Source organism: Pan paniscus, chromosome 13 (genome assembly GCF_029289425.2).
Source record: "Pan paniscus chromosome 13, NHGRI_mPanPan1-v2.0_pri, whole genome shotgun sequence".
Classification (NCBI taxonomy): Eukaryota; Metazoa; Chordata; class Mammalia; order Primates; family Hominidae; genus Pan; species Pan paniscus.
In genome coordinates this window covers 3,918,248-3,934,204 of record NC_073262.2, presented here as the reverse complement: position 1 = coordinate 3,934,204, position 15,957 = coordinate 3,918,248, and positions in this window count along the sequence as shown.

Sequence of the window (15,957 nt, the reverse complement as noted above, 5' to 3'; positions counted from 1 at the left end):
TACAGATCGCTGTGTAGATATTTCCATGTTTATACAGATAGCGGTATAGATATTTCCATGTTTATACAGATAGCGGTGTAGATATTTCCATGTTTATAGAGATAGCGGTGTAGGTATTTCCATGTTTATAGACATAGCGGTGTAGATATTTCCATGTTTATATAGATGGCCTTGTAGATATTTCCATGTTTATACCGATAGATGTGTTGGTATTTCCACGTTTATACAGATAGCGATGTCGATATTTCCATGTTTATACAGCTCGTGGTGCAGATATTTTTATCTTTATACAGATGGCATTGTAGATATTTCCTTATTCACACAGATGGCGTTGTAGATGTTTCCATGTTTATACAGATGGCGGAGTAGTTAGGTCCATGTTTATGGAGATGGCAGTGTAGATATTTTCATGTTTATAGAGATGGAGGTGTAGATATTTCCATGTTTATAGAGATAGCAGTGTAGATATTTGCATGTTTATACAGATGGCTGTGTAGATATTTCCATGTGTATACAGATGGCATTGTAGATATTTCCATGTTTATACAGATGACTGTAGAGGTATTTCCATGTTTTACCGATGGCTCTGCAGATATTTCCATGTTTATAGAGTTAGTGGTGTAGATATTTCCATGTTTGTACAGATGGCGTTGTTGATATTTCCATCTATACACAGATGGCCGGGTAGATATTTCCATGTTTATACAGATGGCAGCGTAGATATTTCCATGGTCCTGCAGATGGCGGTGTAGATATTTCCATGTTTATACAGATAGCGGTGTAGATATTTCCATGTTTTCACAGATGGTGGTGTAGATATTTCCGTGTTTATACACATGGCAGAGTAGATACTTCCATCTTTATGGAGTTGGCAGTGTAGATATTTTCATGTTTATAGAGATGGCGGTGTAGATATTTCCATATTTATAGAGATAGCGGTGTAGATATTTCCATCTTTCTACAGATGGCAGTGTAGATATTTCCATGTTTATACAGATGGCGGTGTAGATATTTCCATACTTATAGAGATGTCTGTGTAGATATTTCCATGTGTATACAGATGGTATTGTAGGTATTTCCATGTTTATACAGATGGTGGTGTAGATATTTCCACGTTTATTCAGATGACTGTGTAGGCATTTCCATGTTTTCAATATGGCAGTGTAGATATTTCAATATTTATAGAGATGGCGCTGTAGATATTTCCATGTTTATACAGATAGCGGTGTAGATATTTCCATGTTTTTACAGATATCGGTGTAGATATTTCCATGTTTACACAGATTGCGGTGTAGATATTTCCATCTTTCTACAGATGGCATTGTAGATATTTCCATGTTTATGCAGATGGCGGTGTAGATATTTCCATGTTTATATAGATGGTGGTGTAGATATTACCATGTTTATACAGATAGCGGTGTAGATATTTCCAAGTTTATACAGATCGTGGTGAAGATATTTCCACGTTTATACAGATCGCGGTGTAGATATTTCCACGTTTATAAGGATCGCTGTGTAGATATTTCCATGTTTATACAGATAGCGGTATAGATATTTCCATGTTTATACAGATAGCGGTGTAGATATTTCCATGTTTATAGAGATAGCGGTGTAGGTATTTCCATGTTTATAGACATAGCGGTGTAGATATTTCCATGTTTATATAGATGGCCTTGTAGATATTTCCATGTTTATACCGATAGATGTGTTGGTATTTCCACGTTTATACAGATAGCGATGTCGATATTTCTATGTTTATACACCTCGTGGTGCAGATATTTTTATCTTTATACAGATGGCATTGTAGATATTTCCTTATTCACACAGATGGCGTTGTAGATGTTTCCATGTTTATACAGATGGCGGAGTAGTTAGGTCCATGTTTATGGAGATGGCAGTGTAGATATTTTCATGTTTATAGAGATGGAGGTGTAGATATTTCCATGTTTATAGAGGTAGCAGTGTAGATATTTGCATGTTTATACAGATGGCATTGTAGATATTTCCTTATTCACACAGATGGCGTTGTAGATGTTTCCATGTTTATACAGATAGTGGTGTAGATATTTCAATGTTTATACAGATGGCGGTGTAGATACATCCATGTTTCTGAAGATGGCGGTGTAGATGTTTTCATGTTTATAGAGATGGCGGTGTAGATATTTCCATGTATATAGAGATTGCAGTGTAGATATTTCCATGTTTATAGAGAAATCGGTGTAGGTATTTCCATGTTGATAGTGATAGCGGTGTTGATATTTCCATATTTATACAGATAGCGGTGTAGGTGTTTCCATGTTTATACAGATGGCGGTGTAGGTATTTCCTTGTTTATACAGATATCGGTGTAGATATTTCCAGGTTTATACAGAGAGCGGTGTAGATATTTCCACGTTTTACAGATAGTGGTGTAGATATTTCTATCTTTATACAGATAGCGGTGCAGATATTTCTATGTTTACACAAATAGCCGTGTAAATATTTCTATGTTTACACAGATAGAGTTGCAGATATTTCCATGTGTATAAAGATAGCGGTGCAGACATTTCCTTGTTTATACAGATAGCGGTGTGGCAATTTCCATGTTTATACAGATAGCGGTGTGGGTAATTCCATGTTTATACAGATAGCGGTGTGGGTATTTCCATGTTTATACAGATAGCGGTATAGGTATTTCTATGTTTATAGAGATGACTGTCTAGATATTTCCATGTTTATTCAGCTTTCCGTGTAGTTATTTCCATGTTTATACAGATGGTGGTGTAGATATTTCCATGTTTATACAGAAGACTGTGAAGTTTTTTCCATGTTTATACATATGTCAGTGTATATATTTTCATGTTTATGGAGATAACGATGTAGATCTTTCCAGGTTTATACAGATAGCGGTGTAGATATTTCCATGTTTATACAGATGTCGGTGTAGATATTTCCATGTTTATACCGATAACTTTGTAAGTATTTCCATGTTTATACAGATGGCAGTGTAGATATTTCGATGTTTATAGAGATAGCAGTGGAGATATTTCCATGTTTATAGAGATTGCGGTGTAGATATTTCCATGTCTATACAGATAGCGGTGTAGATATTTCCATGTTTATACAGATAGCGGTGTAGATATTTCCATGTTTATTGACATAGCGGTGTAGGTATTTCCATGTTTATAGACATAGCGGTGTAGATATATCCATGTTTATGTAGATGGCGTTGTAGATATTTCCATGTTTATACCGATAGATCTGTTGGTATTTCCACGTTTATACAGATAGCCATGTAGATATTTCCATGTTTATACAGCTCGCGGTGCAGTTATTTATATCTTTATACAGATGGCATTGTAGATATTTCCTTATTCACACAGATGGCGGTGTAGATGTTTCCATGTTTATACAGATGGCGGAGTAGTTAGTTCCATGTTTATGGAGATGGCAGTGTAGATATTTTCATGTTTATAGAGATGGAGGTGTAGATATTTCCATGTTTATAGAGATAGCAGTGTAGATATTTGCATGTTTATACAGATGGCTGTGTAGATATTTCCATGTGTATACAGATGGCATTGTAGATATTTCCATGTTTATACAGATGACTGTAGAGGTATTTCCATGTTTTACCGATGGCTCTGCAGATATTTCCATGTTTATAGAGTTAGTGGTGTAGATATTTCCATGTTTGTACAGATGGCGTTGTTGATATTTCCATCTATACACAGATGGCCGTGTAGATATTTCCATGTTTATACAGATGGCAGCGTAGATATTTCCATGGACCTGCATATGGCGGTGTAGATATTTCCATGTTTATACAGATAGCGGTGTAGATATTTCCATGTTTTCACAGATGGTGGTGTAGATATTTCCGTGTTTATACACATGGCGGAGTGGATACTTCCATCTTTATGGAGATGGCAGTGTAGATATTTTCATGTTTATAGAGATGGCGGTGTAGATATTTCCATATTTATAGAGATAGCGGTGAAGATATTTCCATCTTTCTACAGATGGCAGTGTAGATATTTCCATGTTTATACACATGGCGGTGTAGATATTTCCATACTTATAGAGATGTCTGTGTAGATATTTCCATGTGTATACAGATGGTATTGTAGGTATTTCCATGTTTATACAGATGGTGGTGTAGATATTTCCATGTTTATTCAGATGACTGTGTAGGCATTTCCATGTTTTCAATATGGCAGTGTAGATATTTCAATATTTATAGAGATGGCGCTGTAGATATTTCCATGTTTATACAGATAGCGGTGTAGATATTTCCATGTTTTTACAGATATCGGTGTAGATATTTCCATGTTTACACAGATTGGGGTGTAGATATTTCCATCTTTCTACAGATGGCATTGTAGATATTTCCATGTTTATGCAGATGGCGGTGTAGATATTTCCATGTTTATATAGATGGTGGTGTAGATATTACCATGTTTATACAGATAGCGGTGTAGATATTTCCAAGTTTATACAGATCGTGGTGAAGATATTTCCACGTTTATACAGATCGCGGTGTAGATATTTCCACGTTTTTAAGGATCGCTGTGTAGATATTTCCATGTTTATACAGATAGCGGTATAGATATTTCCATGTTTATACAGATAGCGGTGTAGATATTTCCATGTTTATAGAGATAGCGGTGTAGGTATTTCCATGTTTATAGACATAGCGGTGTAGATATTTCCATGTTTATATAGATGGCCTTGTAGATATTTCCATGTTTATACCGATAGATGTGTTGGTATTTCCACGTTTATACAGATAGCGATGTCGATATTTCCATGTTTATACAGCTCGTGGTGCAGATATTTTTATCTTTATACAGATGGCATTGTAGATATTTCCTTATTCACACAGATGGCGTTGTAGATGTTTCCATGTTTATACAGATGGCGGAGTAGTTAGGTCCATGTTTATGGAGATGGCAGTGTAGATATTTTCATGTTTATAGAGATGGAGGTGTAGATATTTCCATGTTTATAGAGATAGCAGTGTAGATATTTGCATGTTTATACAGATGGCTGTGTAGATATTTCCATGTGTATACAGATGGCATTGTAGATATTTCCATGTTTATACAGATGACTGTAGAGGTATTTCCATGTTTTACCGATGGCTCTGCAGATATTTCCATGTTTATAGAGTTAGTGGTGTAGATATTTCCATGTTTGTACAGATGGCGTTGTTGATATTTCCATCTATACACAGATGGCCGGGTAGATATTTCCATGTTTATACAGATGGCAGCGTAGATATTTCCATGGACCTGCAGATGGCGGTGTAGATATTTCCATGTTTATACAGATAGCGGTGTAGATATTTCCATGTTTTCACAGATGGTGGTGTAGATATTTCCGTGTTTATACACATGGCAGAGTAGATACTTCCATCTTTATGGAGTTGGCAGTGTAGATATTTTCATGTTTATAGAGATGGCGGTGTAGATATTTCCATATTTATAGAGATAGCGGTGTAGATATTTCCATCTTTCTACAGATGGCAGTGTAGATATTTCCATGTTTATACAGATGGCGGTGTAGATATTTCCATACTTATAGAGATGTCTGTGTAGATATTTCCATGTGTATACAGATGGTATTGTAGGTATTTCCATGTTTATACAGATGGTGGTGTAGATATTTCCACGTTTATTTAGATGACTGTGTAGGCATTTCCATGTTTTCAATATGGCAGTGTAGATATTTCAATATTTATAGAGATGGCGTTGTAGATATTTCCATGTTTATACAGATAGCGGTGTAGATATTTCCATGTTTTTACAGATATCGGTGTAGATATTTCCATGTTTACACAGATTGCGGTGTAGATATTTCCATCTTTCTACAGATGGCATTGTAGATATTTCCATGTTTATGCAGATGGCGGTGTAGATATTTCCATGTTTATATAGATGGTGGTGTAGATATTACCATGTTTATACAGATAGCGGTGTAGATATTTCCAAGTTTATACAGATCGTGGTGAAGATATTTCCACGTTTATACAGATCGCGGTGTAGATATTTCCACGTTTATAAGGATCGCTGTGTAGATATTTCCATGTTTATACAGATAGCGGTATAGATATTTCCATGTTTATACAGATAGCGGTGTAGATATTTCCATGTTTATAGAGATAGCGGTGTAGGTATTTCCATGTTTATAGACATAGCGGTGTAGATATTTCCATGTTTATATAGATGGCCTTGTAGATATTTCCATGTTTATACCGATAGATGTGTTGGTATTTCCACGTTTATACAGATAGCGATGTCGATATTTCCATGTTTATACACCTCGTGGTGCAGATATTTTTTTTTTTTTTTTTTTTTTTTTTTTTTTTTTTTGAGACGGAGTCTTGCTCTTTCGCCCAGGCTGGAGTGCAGTGGCCCGATCTCAGCTCACTGCAAGCTCCGCCTCCTGGGTTCACGCCATTCTCCTGCCTCAGCCTCCCGAGTAGCTGGGACTACATGCGCCCGCCACCACGCCCGGCTAATTTTTTCTATTTTTAGTGGAGACGGGGTTTCACCGTGTTAGCTAGGATGGTCTCGATCTCCTGACCTCGTGATCCGCCCGCCTCGGCCTCCCAAAGTGCTGGGATTACAGGCGTGAGCCACCGCGCCCGGCCGCAGATATTTTTATCTTTATACAGATGGCATTGTAGATATTTCCTTATTCACACAGATGGCGTTGTAGATGTTTCCATGTTTATACAGATGGCGGAGTAGTTAGGTCCATGTTTATGGAGATGGCAGTGTAGATATTTTCATGTTTATAGAGATGGAGGTGTAGATATTTCCATGTTTATAGAGATAGCAGTGTAGATATTTGCATGTTTATACAGATGGCTGTGTAGATATTTCCATGTGTATACAGATGGCATTGTAGATATTTCCATGTTTATACAGATGACTGTAGAGGTATTTCCATGTTTTACCGATGGCTCTGCAGATATTTCCATGTTTATAGAGTTAGTGGTGTAGATATTTCCATGTTTGTACAGATGGCGTTGTTGATATTTCCATCTATACACAGATGGCCGGGTAGATATTTCCATGTTTATACAGATGGCAGCGTAGATATTTCCATGGACCTGCAGATGGCGGTGTAGATATTTCCATGTTTATACAGATAGCGGTGTAGATATTTCCATGTTTTCACAGATGGTGGTGTAGATATTTCCGTGTTTATACACATGGCAGAGTAGATACTTCCATCTTTATGGAGTTGGCAGTGTAGATATTTTCATGTTTATAGAGATGTCGGTGTAGATATTTCCATATTTATAGAGATAGCGGTGTAGATATTTCCATCTTTCTACAGATGGCAGTGTAGATTTTTCCATGTTTATACAGATGGCGGTGTAGATATTTCCATACTTATAGAGATGTCTGTGTAGATATTTCCATGTGTATACAGATGGTATTGTAGGTATTTCCATGTTTATACAGATGGTGGTGTAGATATTTCCACGTTTATTCAGATGACTGTGTAGGCATTTCCATGTTTTCAATATGGCAGTGTAGATATTTCAATATTTATAGAGATGGCGCTGTAGATATTTCCATGTTTATACAGATAGCGGTGTAGATATTTCCATGTTTTTACAGATATCGGTGTAGATATTTCCATGTTTACACAGATTGCGGTGTAGATATTTCCATCTTTCTACAGATGGCATTGTAGATATTTCCATGTTTATGCAGATGGCGGTGTAGATATTTCCATGTTTATATAGATGGTGGTGTAGATATTACCATGTTTATACAGATAGCGGTGTAGATATTTCCAAGTTTATACAGATCGTGGTGAAGATATTTCCACGTTTATACAGATCGCGGTGTAGATATTTCCACGTTTATAAGGATCGCTGTGTAGATATTTCCATGTTTATACAGATAGCGGTATAGATATTTCCATGTTTATACAGATAGCGGTGTAGATATTTCCATGTTTATAGAGATAGCGGTGTAGGTATTTCCATGTTTATAGACATAGCGGTGTAGATATTTCCATGTTTATATAGATGGCCTTGTAGATATTTCCATGTTTATACCGATAGATGTGTTGGTATTTCCACGTTTATACAGATAGCGATGTCGATATTTCTATGTTTATACACCTCGTGGTGCAGATATTTTTATCTTTATACAGATGGCATTGTAGATATTTCCTTATTCACACAGATGGCGTTGTAGATGTTTCCATGTTTATACAGATGGCGGAGTAGTTAGGTCCATGTTTATGGAGATGGCAGTGTAGATATTTTCATGTTTATAGAGATGGAGGTGTAGATATTTCCATGTTTATAGAGGTAGCAGTGTAGATATTTGCATGTTTATACAGATGGCTGTGTAGATATTTCCATGTGTATACAGATGGCATTGTAGATATTTCCATGTTTATACAGATGACTGTAGAGGTATTTCCATGTTTTACCGATGGCTCTGCAGATATTTCCATGTTTATAGAGTTAGTGGTGTAGATATTTCCATGTTTCTACAGATGGCGTTGTTGATATTTCCATCTATACACAGATGGCCATGTAGATATTTCCATGTTTATGCAGATGGCAGCGTAGATATTTCCATGGACCTGCAGATGGCGGTGTAGATATTTCCATGTTTATACAGATAGCGGTGTAGATATTTCCATGTTTTCACAGACGGTGGTGTAGATATTTCCGTGTTTATACACATGGCAGAGTAGATACTTCCATCTTTATGGAGATGGCAGTGTAGATATTTTCATGTTTATAGAGATGGCGGTGTAGATATTTCCATATTTATAGAGATAGCGGTGTAGATATTTCCATCTTTCTACAGATGGCAGTGTAGATATTTCCATGTTTATACAGATGGCGGTGTAGATATTTCCATACTTATAGAGATGTCTGTGTAGATATTTCCATGTGTATACAGATGGTATTGTAGGTATTTCCATGTTTATACAGATGGTGGTGTAGATATTTCCATGTTTATTCAGATGACTGTGTAGGCATTTCCATGTTTTCAATATGGCAGTGTAGATATTTCAATATTTATAGAGATGGCGCTGTAGATATTTCCATGTTTATACAGATAGCGGTGTAGATATTTCCCTGTTTTTACAGATATCGGTGTAGATATTTCCATGTTTACACAGATTGCGGTGTAGATATTTCCATCTTTCTACAGATGGCATTGTAGATATTTCCATGTTTATGCAGATGGCGGTGTAGATATTTCCATGTTTATATAGATGGTGGTGTAGATATTACCATGTTTATACAGATAGCGGTGTAGATATTTCCAAGTTTATACAGATCGTGTTGAAGATATTTCCACGTTTGTACAGATCGCGGTGTAGATATTTCCACGTTTATACAGATCGCTGTGTAGATATTTCCATGTTTATGCAGATAGCGGTATAGATATTTCCATGTTTATACAGATAGCGGTGTAGATATTTCCATGTTTATAGATATAGCGGTGTAGGTATTTCCATGTTTATAGACATAGCGGTGTAGATATTTCCATGTTTATATAGATGGCCTTGTAGATATTTCCATGTTTATACCGATAGATGTGTTGGTATTTCCACGTTTATACAGATAGCGATGTCGATATTTCCATGTTTATACAGCTCGTGGTGCAGATATTTTTATCTTTATACAGATGGCATTGTAGATATTTCCTTATTCACACAGATGGCGTTGTAGATGTTTCCATGTTTATACAGATGGCGGAGTAGTTAGGTCCATGTTTATGGAGATGGCAGTGTAGATATTTTCATGTTTATAGAGATGGAGGTGTAGATATTTCCATGTTTATAGAGATAGCAGTGTAGATATTTGCATGTTTATACAGATGGCTGTGTAGATATTTCCATGTGTATACAGATGGCATTGTAGATATTTCCATGTTTATACAGATGACTGTAGAGGTATTTCCATGTTTTACCGATGGCTCTGCAGATATTTCCATGTTTATAGAGTTAGTGGTGTAGATATTTCCATGTTTGTACAGATGGCGTTGTTGATATTTCCATCTATACACAGATGGCCGGGTAGATATTTCCATGTTTATACAGATGGCAGCGTAGATATTTCCATGGACCTGCAGATGGCGGTGTAGATATTTCCATGTTTATACAGATAGCGGTGTAGATATTTCCATGTTTTCACAGATGGTGGTGTAGATATTTCCGTGTTTATACACATGGCAGAGTAGATACTTCCATCTTTATGGAGTTGGCAGTGTAGATATTTTCATGTTTATAGAGATGGCGGTGTAGATATTTCCATATTTATAGAGATAGCGGAGTAGATATTTCCATCTTTCTACAGATGGCAGTGTAGATATTTCCATGTTTATACAGATGGCGGTGTAGATATTTCCATACTTATAGAGATGTCTGTGTAGATATTTCCATGTGTATACAGATGGTATTGTAGGTATTTCCATGTTTATACAGATGGTGGTGTAGATATTTCCACGTTTATTCAGATGACTGTGTAGGCATTTCCATGTTTTCAATATGGCAGTGTAGATATTTCAATATTTATAGAGATGGCGCTGTAGATATTTCCATGTTTATACAGATAGCGGTGTAGATATTTCCATGTTTTTACAGATATCGGTGTAGATATTTCCATGTTTACACAGATTGCGGTGTAGATATTTCCATCTTTCTACAGATGGCATTGTAGATATTTCCATGTTTATGCAGATGGCGGTGTAGATATTTCCATGTTTATATAGATGGTGGTGTAGATATTACCATGTTTATACAGATAGCGGTGTAGATATTTCCAAGTTTATACAGATCGTGGTGAAGATATTTCCACGTTTATACAGATCGCGGTGTAGATATTTCCACGTTTATAAGGATCGCTGTGTAGATATTTCCATGTTTATACAGATAGCGGTATAGATATTTCCATGTTTATACAGATAGCGGTGTAGATATTTCCATGTTTATAGAGATAGCGGTGTAGGTATTTCCATGTTTATAGACATAGCGGTGTAGATATTTCCATGTTTATATAGATGGCCTTGTAGATATTTCCATGTTTATACCGATAGATGTGTTGGTATTTCCACGTTTATACAGATAGCGATGTCGATATTTCTATGTTTATACACCTCGTGGTGCAGATATTTTTATCTTTATACAGATGGCATTGTAGATATTTCCTTATTCACACAGATGGCGTTGTAGATGTTTCCATGTTTATACAGATGGCGGAGTAGTTAGGTCCATGTTTATGGAGATGGCAGTGTAGATATTTTCATGTTTATAGAGATGGAGGTGTAGATATTTCCATGTTTATAGAGATAGCAGTGTAGATATTTGCATGTTTATACAGATGGCTGTGTGGATATTTCCATGTGTATACAGATGGCATTGTAGATATTTCCATGTTTATACAGATGACTGTAGAGGTATTTCCATGTTTTACCGATGGCTCTGCAGATATTTCCATGTTTATAGAGTTAGTGGTGTAGATATTTCCATGTTTGTACAGATGGCGTTGTTGATATTTCCATCTATACACAGATGGCCATGTAGATATTTCCATGTTTATGCAGATGGCAGCGTAGATATTTCCATGGACCTGCAGATGGCGGTGTAGATATTTCCATGTTTATACAGATAGCGGTGTAGATATTTCCATGTTTTCACATACGGTGGTGTAGATATTTCCGTGTTTATACACATGGCAGAGTAGATACTTCCATCTTTATGGAGATGGCAGTGTAGATATTTTCATGTTTATAGAGATGGCGGTGTAGATATTTCCATATTTATAGAGATAGCGGTGTAGATATTTCCATCTTTCTACAGATGGCTGTGTAGATATTTCCATGTTTATACAGATGGCGGTGTAGATATTTCCATACTTATAGAGATGTCTGTGTGGATATTTCCATGTGTATACAGATGGTATTGTAGGTATTTCCATGTTTATACAGATGGTGGTGTAGATATTTCCATGTTTATTCAGATGACTGTGTAGGCATTTCCATGTTTTCAATATGGCAGTGTAGATATTTCAATATTTATAGAGATGGCGCTGTAGATATTTCCATGTTTATACAGATAGCGGTGTAGATATTTCCCTGTTTTTACAGATATCGGTGTAGATATTTCCATGTTTACACAGATTGCGGTGTAGATATTTCCATCTTTCTACAGATGGCATTGTAGATATTTCCATGTTTATGCAGATGGCGGTGTAGATATTTCCATGTTTATATAGATGGTGGTGTAGATATTACCATGTTTATACAGATAGCGGTGTAGATATTTCCAAGTTTATACAGATCGTGGTGAAGATATTTCCACGTTTGTACAGATCGCGGTGTAGATATTTCCACGTTTATACAGATCGCTGTGTAGATATTTCCATGTGTATACAGATAGCGGTATAGATATTTCCATGTTTATACAGATAGCGGTGTAGATATTTCCATGTTTATAGAGATAGCGGTGTAGGTATTTCCATGTTTATAGACATAGCGGTGTAGATATTTCCATGTTTATGTAGATGGCCTTGTAGATATTTCCATGTTTATACCGATAGATGTGTTGGTATTTCCACGTTTATACAGATAGCGATGTCGATATTTCCATGTTTATACAGCTCGTGGTGCAGATATTTTTATCTTTATACAGATGGCATTGTAGATATTTCCTTATTCACACAGATGGCGTTGTAGATGTTTCCATGTTTATACAGATGGAGGAGTAGTTAGGTCCATGTTTATGGAGATGGCAGAGTAGATATTTTCATGTTTATAGAGATGGAGGTGTAGATATTTCCATGTTTATAGAGATAGCAGTGTAGATATTTGCATGTTTATACAGATGGCGGTGTAGATATTTCCATGTGTATACAGATGGCATTGTAGATATTTCCATGTTTATACAGATGACTGTAGAGGTATTTCCATGTTTTACCGATGGCTCTGCAGATATTTCCATGTTTATAGAGTTAGTGGTGTAGATATTTCCATGTTTGTACAGATGGCGTTGTTGATATTTCCATCTATACACAGATGGCCGGGTAGATATTTCCATGTTTATACAGATGGCAGCGTAGATATTTCCATGGACCTGCAGATGGCGGTGTAGATATTTCCATGTTTATACAGATAGCGGTGTAGATATTTCTATGTTTTCACAGATGGTGGTGTAGATATTTCCGTGTTTATACACATGGCAGAGTAGATACTTCCATCTTTATGGAGTTGGCAGTGTAGATATCTTCATGTTTATAGAGATGGCGGTGTAGATATTTCCATATTTATAGAGATAGCGGTGTAGATATTTCCATCTTTCTACAGATGGCAGTGTAGATATTTCCATGTTTATACAGATGGCGGTGTAGATATTTCCATACTTATAGAGATGTCTGCGTAGATATTTCCATGTGTATACAGATGGTATTGTAGGTATTTCCATGTTTATACAGATGGTGGTGTAGATATTTCCACGTTTATTCAGATGACTGTGTAGGCATTTCCATGTTTTCAATATGGCAGTGTAGATATTTCAATATTTATAGAAATGGCGCTGTAGATATTTCCATGTTTATACAGATAGCGGGGTAGATATTTCCATGTTTTTACAGATATCGGTGTAGATATTTCCATGTTTAGACAGATTGCGGTGTAGATATTTCCATCTTTCTACAGATGGCATTGTAGATATTTCCATGTTTATGCAGATGGCGGTGTAGATATTTCCATGTTTATATAGATCGCGGTGTAGATATTTCCACGTTTATACAGATCGCTGTGTAGATATTTCCATGTTTATACAGATAGCGGTATAGATATTTCCATGTTTATACAGATAGCGGTGTAGATATTTCCATGTTTATAGATATAGCGGTGTAGGTATTTCCATGTTTATAGACATAGCGGTGTAGATATTTCCATGTTTATATAGATGGCCTTGTAGATATTTCCATGTTTATACCGATAGATGTGTTGGTATTTCCACGTTTATACAGATAGCGATGTCGATATTTCCAGTTTTATACAGCTCGTGGTGCAGATATTCTTATCTTTATACAGATGGCATTGTAGATATTTCCTTATTCACACAGATGGCGTTGTAGATGTTTCCATGTTTATACAGATGGCGGAGTAGTTAGGTCCATGTTTATGGAGATGGCAGTGTAGATATTTTCATGTTTATAGAGATGGCGGTGTAGATATTTCCATGTTTATAGAGATAGCAGTGTAGATATTTACGTGTTTATACAGATGGCTGTGTAGATATTTCCATGTGTATATAGATGGCATTGTAGATATTTCCATGTTTATACAGATGACTGTAGAGGTATTTCCATGTTTTACAGATGGCTGTGCAGATATTTCCATGTTTATAGAGATAGCGTTGTAGATAATTCCATGTTTGTACAGATGGCGTTGTTGATATTTCCATCTATACACAGATGGCGGTGTAGATATTTCCATGTTTATACAGATGGCAGCGTGGATATTTCCATGGACATGCAGATGGCGGTGTAGATATTTCCATGTTTATACAGATAGCGGTGTAGATATTTCCATGTTTTCACAGATGGTGGTGTAGATATTTCCGTGTTTATACACATGGCGAAGTAGATACTTCCATCTTCATGGAGATGGCAGTGTAGATATTTTCATTTTTATAGAGATGGGGGTGTAGATATTTCCATATTTATAGAGATAACGGTGTAGATATTTCCATCTTTCTACAGATGGCAGTGTAGATATTTCCATGTTTATACAGATGGCGGTGTAGATATTTCCATACTTCTACAGATGTCTGTGTAGATATATCCATGTGTATACAGATAACGGTGTAGAAATTTCCATGTTTATACAGAGAGCGGTGTAAATATTTCCATGTTTATACAGATCACGGTGTAGATATTTCCATATTTATAGAGATAGCGGTGTAGATATTTCCATGTTTATACAGATAGCGGTTTAGATATTTCCATGTTTATACAGACCGCGGTGTAGATATTTCCATGTATATACAGATAGCGGTGCAGATATTTCCATGTTTGTATAGATGGCGGTGTTGATATTTCCATCTATACACAGATGACTGTGTAGATATTTCCATGTTTATACAGATGGCGGAGCAGGTATTTCCATGGATATGTAGATGGCGGTGTAGATATTTCCATGATTACACAGATAGCGGTGTAGTTATTTCCATGTTTATATACATAGCATTGTAGATATTTCCATGTATATACACATGGCTGTGTAGATATTTCCATGTGTATGCAGATGGCGGTGTAGATATTTCCATGTTTATACCGATAACTTTGTAAGTATTTCCATGTTTATAAACTTTGCGGTGTTGATATTTCGATGTTTATAGAGATAGCAGTGGAGATATTTCCATGTTTATTCAGATAGCGGTGTAGATATTTCCACGTTTATACTGATCGCGGTGTAGATATTTCCATGTTTATAGAGATGGCTGTGTAGATATTTCCATGTTCATAGAGATAGCGGTGTTGAATTTTCCATGTTTATAGAGATAGTGGTGTGGATATTTCCATGTTTGTACAGATAGGGGTGTAGATATTTCCATGTTTATAGAGATGGCGGTGTAGATATTTCCATGTTTATACAGATCACGGTGTAGATATTTCCATGTTTATACAGATCGCGGTGTAGATATTTCCATTTTTATACAGATCATGGAGTAGATATTTCCATGTTTATACAGATCGCGGTGTTGATATTACCATGTTTATAGGGATAGCGGTGCAAATATTTCCACATTTATACAGATAGCGGTGTAGTTATTAGCATGTTTATACAGATAGCGGTGTAGATATTTCCATGTTTATACAGATACCGGTGTAGATATTTCCATGTTTATACAGACCGCAGTGTAGATATTTCGATGTTTATAGAGATAGCAGTGTAGATATTTCCAAGTTTGTAC